Here is a 7,316-nt window from a genome sequence, read left to right on the forward strand (position 1 = left end):
ATATATCCATCTATTGCCGTGTACATCACCGCTGCTTTATCTTTAGTTAAAGTGATATATTCTTGGTTGAAACAAAGTTGATATTTATTATTTTCACCTCGAGAAACCCTAAAATTTTAAATTTATTGATGGTATGATAATTTTTTCAAAGTATTTTGTTTATGCTAATCGTCAGTAATAACATTTAACCCTACTATTTTTATCTATGATAATAAAGTTTTAGCCACAATATTCTTAACATACAACTCTCCCTGTATTAAACTTGCTCCTAAATGGATCTGCAAAACTATTTCAATAGTACACTCATCCTAAATTATTCAAAACAGATCTTCGAGCACTAACGACATATGAAAGGACGAAGTAGAGGCGACAAAATGACATAGGTGAAGCAAATACAGAGCCGAGACAGCGGTGTGCAACAGTTCCTAATCAGGGGGATGGAAGGGGAGGGAGTAATGGTGAAGCATGGCGCACTCTCATTATGGCGGCCTATATCTGGCAATGGACAAATGATGACGCATGGCGGCTACTAAACGGCAATAATTAGGCCCAAGGAGATAAATCACAAGTACACAAGTTAGCCTAATACCTCCATTGTTCCTCTTCTGCTCCTCTTTGTTTCGTCGGGCCATTCCTCATCTGCCTCTGGTCATGTGTTGGTTAGCTCTCGCGGGGACTTAATACCCTTGTAGAAATGGATTCTGTTTGAATAAGGTCGTGTAATTAGTATTATGAGCTCTGTGTCCCTATTAATACAGTTCCGCTTAACAATAATTCGTAGATTTTTGGAATCAATTTTTTTTTTTCCATATTTGGATCTATATACAAAAAATATATAACGGCCATGACAGAGTGGTTTGTTTGGTAAGCGTCATATTTCAAAACAACTCAGCTACTACAAAACTATATTCATCAATTGGGATTTTGTTTTCCGAAAGCTGCATCTATTGCATTCATAGCAGTAACACCTTTATGATTTTCTTCAAGCTTGAGATCGTAGAATAATGGCTGAAAAAATAAGGACAATTACTGTTATGAATCATGCTGGTGTAAATGCAACAAACTTCCTAATGATGTAAAAAAATACGTTCTTTAGATAAAATTATAAAGAATATATCTCTATTTTAGATAATATGGAACCAAAGCAATATACGTAATTCAAGGTTCACTTGTCCGTAACACATGGTATCTGACATATTTTGTGAATCGGACTTTTAGCTTCACAGGACTTGTATAGAATACTTGCTTGTCCGGTAATACTTCGCTAATGCTATAGTTGAGAAAATATATAGATTTAATAAACACAATTGATAGTTCGTTGTAAATTATTTTATTTTGTTAAAATCAAACATTTACGTATAATTTATTACTATGATTTGGTAACAAAAACTAAACCAATATATGAGATAAGAAACAAAACAGAAATTGTTTGTCAGTCCGACAGAACTATTAGAGTGTCCTAAAAGATGTTTGAGAAGTGAAACAAAGTTGAAATTCGTATTTAGCACCTAAAGAAAACCTTAAATACAAATTTTCAGAAAATCAAATTTTTAACCCCAAAATTTTATTGGCCTTTCATTTCATTTGAAAATAAAAAAAAAATAGAAATAACTTCAATACTACTCAACCAATCTACACCAAACTTGGCAGTGATTTAAGGTTTTATAAACTGCACCAAAAGGCACAAACCGGTTCTATTTAAACAAATTAGAACTGAAGAAAATAAAACGTTTGAATTATTTTTCTTAAATATTATAGAACGTAAGAAAATCACATATACTTTTTTCTTATTCTCCAGAAAGATTTGAATTGAACCAGAAGGTTGGTGTACAATTACCGCGAAAATAAAACTTACTTTCTGAGATAAAAACCAAAAACGCTTAATTTTGATCACAACCATTTTTCTACTCGAGAATTTAGGGATTTTATTATCTTTAAACCTTCCCATGGCAAAAGGAAACACAAGATGGTCCAAGGAACCACGCTCCAGGGGCCAAGAACAGTTTCATTCAAGAAAAGCTAAAATGCCACAAGGCAATCGAAGGAATTACAAACTATCAATATGTATGTATTCAATTACTTATTGCGTCAGGGGGGTACGAAAAAAGGGGGATATTTTGAAAAAAAACAGCACGTAAATCGGTGCACTAATTTAAAAGTTTATTCTGGATAGATTCGACCATTATATAAATAGATTGTGGAAACTTGTATTCTTAAGGAATATTGTTATTAAATTATGATAAGCGAATCCAAGTTTAAGGTAAATTATTCTAATCTGCAAACATATTAATTTTGTAAAAATTTCAATTTTCCTGTATGAGCCTTTTCGTTGATCAACTCAATTCTTTATAATTTTCACATAAATTCTATAACAATTTTGTATTGAATAATGTAAAGAATAAATAAAACTTGTAAGAGTATAATTTTCATTTAAATAAAGTGCTAAACAACTATGTTTTATATTTCTGTTATACAGTTTCATAAGAAAAAAAGTAGATATTCCATAATGAAAATTTACTTTTCTGAAAACCTTTCAAATTAGTTTGTCATTCCGACAGGCTCATTTATTGTAAAAAAACTTTTTTTTTTAGTTTTGTTTGGATTCTGATTTATCATGACATATTCTCATGTATTGGTTGTTTATAATTAGATAAATAAGTTAAAATACATACTGGTGAGTCATAATTAATCTGAAATTTCATATTTCATTCAATTAAGTTAATGTTACATGTTTCGAACAATGGCATCAAACAACACTTTGTGTTACCTCTAACTCCAATAAACCTCTACGGGTTTATTGCGCAAAACTATCGATCGACAGATTAAATATGCACTAGTTGTCAAAAATCTCACATAAATGTTTTCCCTTAGAACGTTGAATTTCTGGTTGCGCCAGAGTAGCGGGAAGCCGGATTACAGCGCTGCAATCTAACTAGTTATAACCTCATTTATTATAAAATATATTTTTCTTTTTCATAAAGTGTATTTAGGTACCTAATTTCTACAGAATTTTCCTTCTATAAACCTCGAAATTTTATTCTCATGCATATAAAGATGGTTATTAAACTTCTTAGGCACATTTAGTAAAGGAGCTTATATTATTCATTAGAAATAGTACTCAGCATAGGGTAGAATAGCGCCTGGACTTGCAACTTTATTACACTTTAAATATTTAACTTAATTATGTTTCACGTTCCTAGGGCTAATGAAGGTGGGGGTTGAAAATATTAAGATATTAAACTGAACAATTATAATTTCTCACTTGTTGGAATAGAGCTCGCAATTATAATTTCAAAGGATTATTGCTAAATATAATTAGTGTAAGATTGTCATGGACTCCTTTTTGTGATGTCTGAGCTATTTGTTTTCTATGTTAAAAAAATGATTATATTTATTGAACTTAATATATTAGGCATTAAATAATTTAATACAATATTACTATTGTCTATTGTGTTAAATATGCTCTTACTGGTACTCAATCAATCCGAACTATACACGCAATACTGATATCTGTTTCATTTCCTCCACGCAAAATTGTAATTATAAGTAACATAACTAAGAAGATTGTATTTTTTGCAGTCAGTAGCATCTTTACCCCCATAGACCCGTAGAGTGGCCTCTCCGCATTCGTAGTGTCTCTGACTTCAATGGTGAATAAATTAATACGAATAAAAATTGAACCGAAAATAGCATGGAGAGATAGATTAAATAGTTTCTAACTGACATCGTACATTGAAATAAACGTTTAAATGTAATTTCATCTGGAATTGTGCTCGAATAATGTTATAAGTAAAATTTTCCAAGTGTGCAGTGCGTACCAAATAATATCTGACTCTTATTTCAATTTGGATCACATCACTTTATCTTAGCATTTTCAGAAATATTATTATTTTTAAAAAATGTAATAAGCAAAGTTATTCTAACCCATGATTCAATTCATGATTTTAATATAAAAAAATCTCTTGAACATTTTTTTAAAAATGTTTGTTATCTTTCAAATATTAAAAAAAAAAATATTTTTTTACATATGTTGTTTATTTTTGTTGAGAACAGAATAATAATTGTAGTCAGAGAATAATTCTCTAATATGAAAGCCCCCCTATTTAATCATGGGTTCTCTCTTGGTCAAAGATTATCAAGTCTGGAAGTCCTAGACTACTCACTTACAAATGTTTTCGGCTCATTCTTTTTTCAATAGGTCGAGATTGTAAATATTCTATATCATTTATTTTATTTAGTTTGGTTATATTTATTTTTCTTCTTATATACATATAGAGATTTAATTTATTTTTATATTTATATTTTTATTTTATTCTTTATTATTTTTTTATTTATTTACTTATTTGATTATATTTATTATTTTTGTATGAAAGTGTACAGTAATTAAAAATCACTATCACAATAGCACTTGTTTAGTCTTAAGATTTATCATTTTAATTTTTGTGAATTTTTCCACAAAATAGAGCCCTATTCACTCTAGCCAGCAATATAAATATGTTAATTAATGTCTGATAATAGCCCTAAGATAGGGATTATCAAAATTAAACAGTACTTGTTTTTCACAAATATATCCATTGACTTTAATGTCCCTTAGAAATGATGAATACCAACGCAATGCTTCCTGCAATAAATCCATTCATCGGAGTTTTGCCTGAGCCACATTCGTGAAGCTCTCACACTTCTCTGTGATGGATCTGATCAAAATCCGGTCTTTCAACACATTCTGCAATTTCCGCATGATTGACTGCAACAGTATTTCTGGAACTTCACATGCTCACTGGGTGGTGAGGAATATTGCCAACTATAATAAATATTGTAATAAATAATTTATTAGGCAATTTAACTGTAAAATAATAAATGATAAGATAATAGATGATAAATAATAATTCTAATAACCAATGCAAGGTAAAGTATTTCTTAATCTAGAATAAAATGTAGGAATCTAAAGATTAACTCATTTGCTAGGTAACCTTTGTGCTTTCGGTTAGCTTTGATCAGGTCTAAAAGAGTAAGATGAATTTCATTTGGTTTGGCTTTGAGGCTTTTGAAAAGAAGTAAGAGATGATCTATTTAATACAAACTCTGATATATTTCCTATGTACACAACGATACTATGTTGGTATGTCAATATACGCTCAATTCGGAACTCGCTATTATTCGTTACTAATGGCAACCATTATTATCCCTGATTTGATTTACCCGAGCTAACATAACGCTTCGAGACTTCATCATTAAAATTAGTGATCTCATTAACATAATTACGTTGACCTCAATAGTGACACGAAAATTAATTATGTATACTAAACTACGTAAGCAATACAAGGCATTTTCACTGATACCTCTGGTAGAGATAATCTAGTGTTTGAAAAAGAACTCAAAGGTTTTTTGTAAATTACCTCCATTAGTTCATACAAATTAGTTTTATGAAATGAAAACTGGGTTTGTTTTTGTACTAACAGAGGTAAAATGCTTCGAAAACAACTCTTTTGATGAGATTTTATCTAAAAAAATTAGTAAATTGATTATTATTATTTTAATTAGTGTTAATTATTTAAAAGAGATCATACTCCCTTCTTATTCACAAATGATCTCATCTATCTTTGTTCCCATTAATTGCCCATTTTTCTAATTTTATTTTAACGTTTTCCACACCTGTTATTAATTACTATATATTAAAACTACCACTTACACTATGATATTGAGATAGATTAAATGCTGAAGAAGAGGACGTAGTATCCCCAAAACATTGAAGATACAATTATAAAAATTAGACACTAATGCCTTAAGAGTAAGATGTAAAACGAAAATAATTGTATAATGGAACGTTAGAAATTGATACAAATTAATATTTCTTTTTATATATTTGATTGCTGAATTTAATTCCGTTATGAACTTTAGTGTGAACGCTATTATCTTTAATGTGCAGAAAGGGCGACGAATCAGGAATTATATATATGATATTTTTGTGGGCGGTTTATTTTTTTAAATTTAATTATGTTTAACTCATACTACTTCAATATGACTAAATTGCATAACTAAAATACTATATGGAATACAAGAAGCCCTGTTGAAATCTCTACATTCACTTAAATCTGTTTCTCTTAAACTTTGCATAATGAATAAGACAGCTCAAACTTTACCTCGAATGAAGAGACTATTGGCCCAAATGACGATGTCTTAGGCGCCAGAAGCAATCAAAGGTAGTGTAATTAACGCTGAATGTAGAAGCTGATTAAGCGGCTGTAGCATTTCCACCTAACACATCGTTATCATTAGCATAGCGACCATCTAGATGAAGGATTGCCCCTGTAGATTATCGCACTGGATATATTTACGAACCTGTGTACCTCCCTATGTAATCCTTTCAGGTGGGATTGTACCATATAAGTGGCTCAGGGAAGCAACATTTTGAACTCAGATTCAGTTTACAATATGATCGAAATAAATCCTACTAATTAACACATGTGTTAGATGTTAATATTAATTTTGGACTCCAAAGGGTATTAGGCAGATGAATCACTGCTTTTCTTGAATGGTAGCGTTTTACAACATTTTTTTTTGTTTTTATTTAGTCTTGGACGTATTCCAAATATATTACACTAGACTAGGATTACTTTCTTCACTGAGGTCGTTAAATAGACTTTCCTAAAGCTATTAGAGTGTTGTTACAATCAACTCTAGACTATGAAAGAGTCTATGCAATACCTCAAACACAAAATAAAAAATCAAGAAAATTATCGATGTGTTACGACGATGTAGACAGAAAAGGTTTTACTAATATCATCTTTAGACGCCTTAATTACTTACTGTTTTATAATTTATAATATTGAATTAATCTAGACTTTTTTATTGAACTCTATACTACATGTATCACGTTCATTTTTTATATTTGTTTGAATCATGTGCATGTGTGCTTTAGTGAACGTCTGCGTGCGTGTGTTTGAACGTAATTATAATTTACCGCAGGCCTTGATAACTTTTTAAGTTTTACGCCTTTGGTCATTATAATTCCTTTGGTAAACATAGTATTTTTTTGCAGTGGTATTATTATTTGGAAAAAAATTTATATTTGGAAAAAATAATAGTTTCTAAATAGCAAAACATTTTTTAAATAAATGAATTCAAACATTAACCAGTCTCGAGAAAGTGTTTAAGATTATAAGAAAAAATTTTATTAAAATTTTAACATGAACTCAATAATTATTGAATTATAAATAAAAAATATATATCAAATTAAGTGTGATGTTGCATTTTATTGATCATTTTTTTCATTACTAAGAGAATATGATGTTGACCAAAGCTATTTACTATACAAT

The 7,316-nt window shown here is 29.8% G+C and overlaps 1 long non-coding RNA gene across 3 annotated transcripts; it reads right to left on the reverse strand.

The window, feature by feature from the left end:
• Window positions 1-878: 878 nt before the first annotated feature.
• Window positions 879-6,424, reverse strand: LOC106677550 (uncharacterized). 3 transcript variants are annotated; one of them, XR_001342611.2, is made up of 4 exons: window positions 6,340-6,422; window positions 6,141-6,255; window positions 4,553-4,801; window positions 879-1,008 (listed from the first exon to the last, which is right to left on the reverse strand). It is a non-coding gene; the product is annotated as an uncharacterized lncRNA (long non-coding RNA). The 3 variants fall into 3 exon arrangements; XR_010844720.1 differs by having other exon boundaries at window positions 4,608-4,801; window positions 6,141-6,424; XR_010844719.1 differs by having other exon boundaries at window positions 6,141-6,424.
• Window positions 6,425-7,316: the final 892 nt, after the last annotated feature.

The sequence above is a fragment of the Halyomorpha halys genome, unplaced genomic scaffold, assembly GCF_000696795.3.
Source record: "Halyomorpha halys isolate HHAL.00 unplaced genomic scaffold, Hhal_1.1 Scaffold103.1, whole genome shotgun sequence".
Classification (NCBI taxonomy): domain Eukaryota; kingdom Metazoa; phylum Arthropoda; class Insecta; order Hemiptera; family Pentatomidae; genus Halyomorpha; species Halyomorpha halys.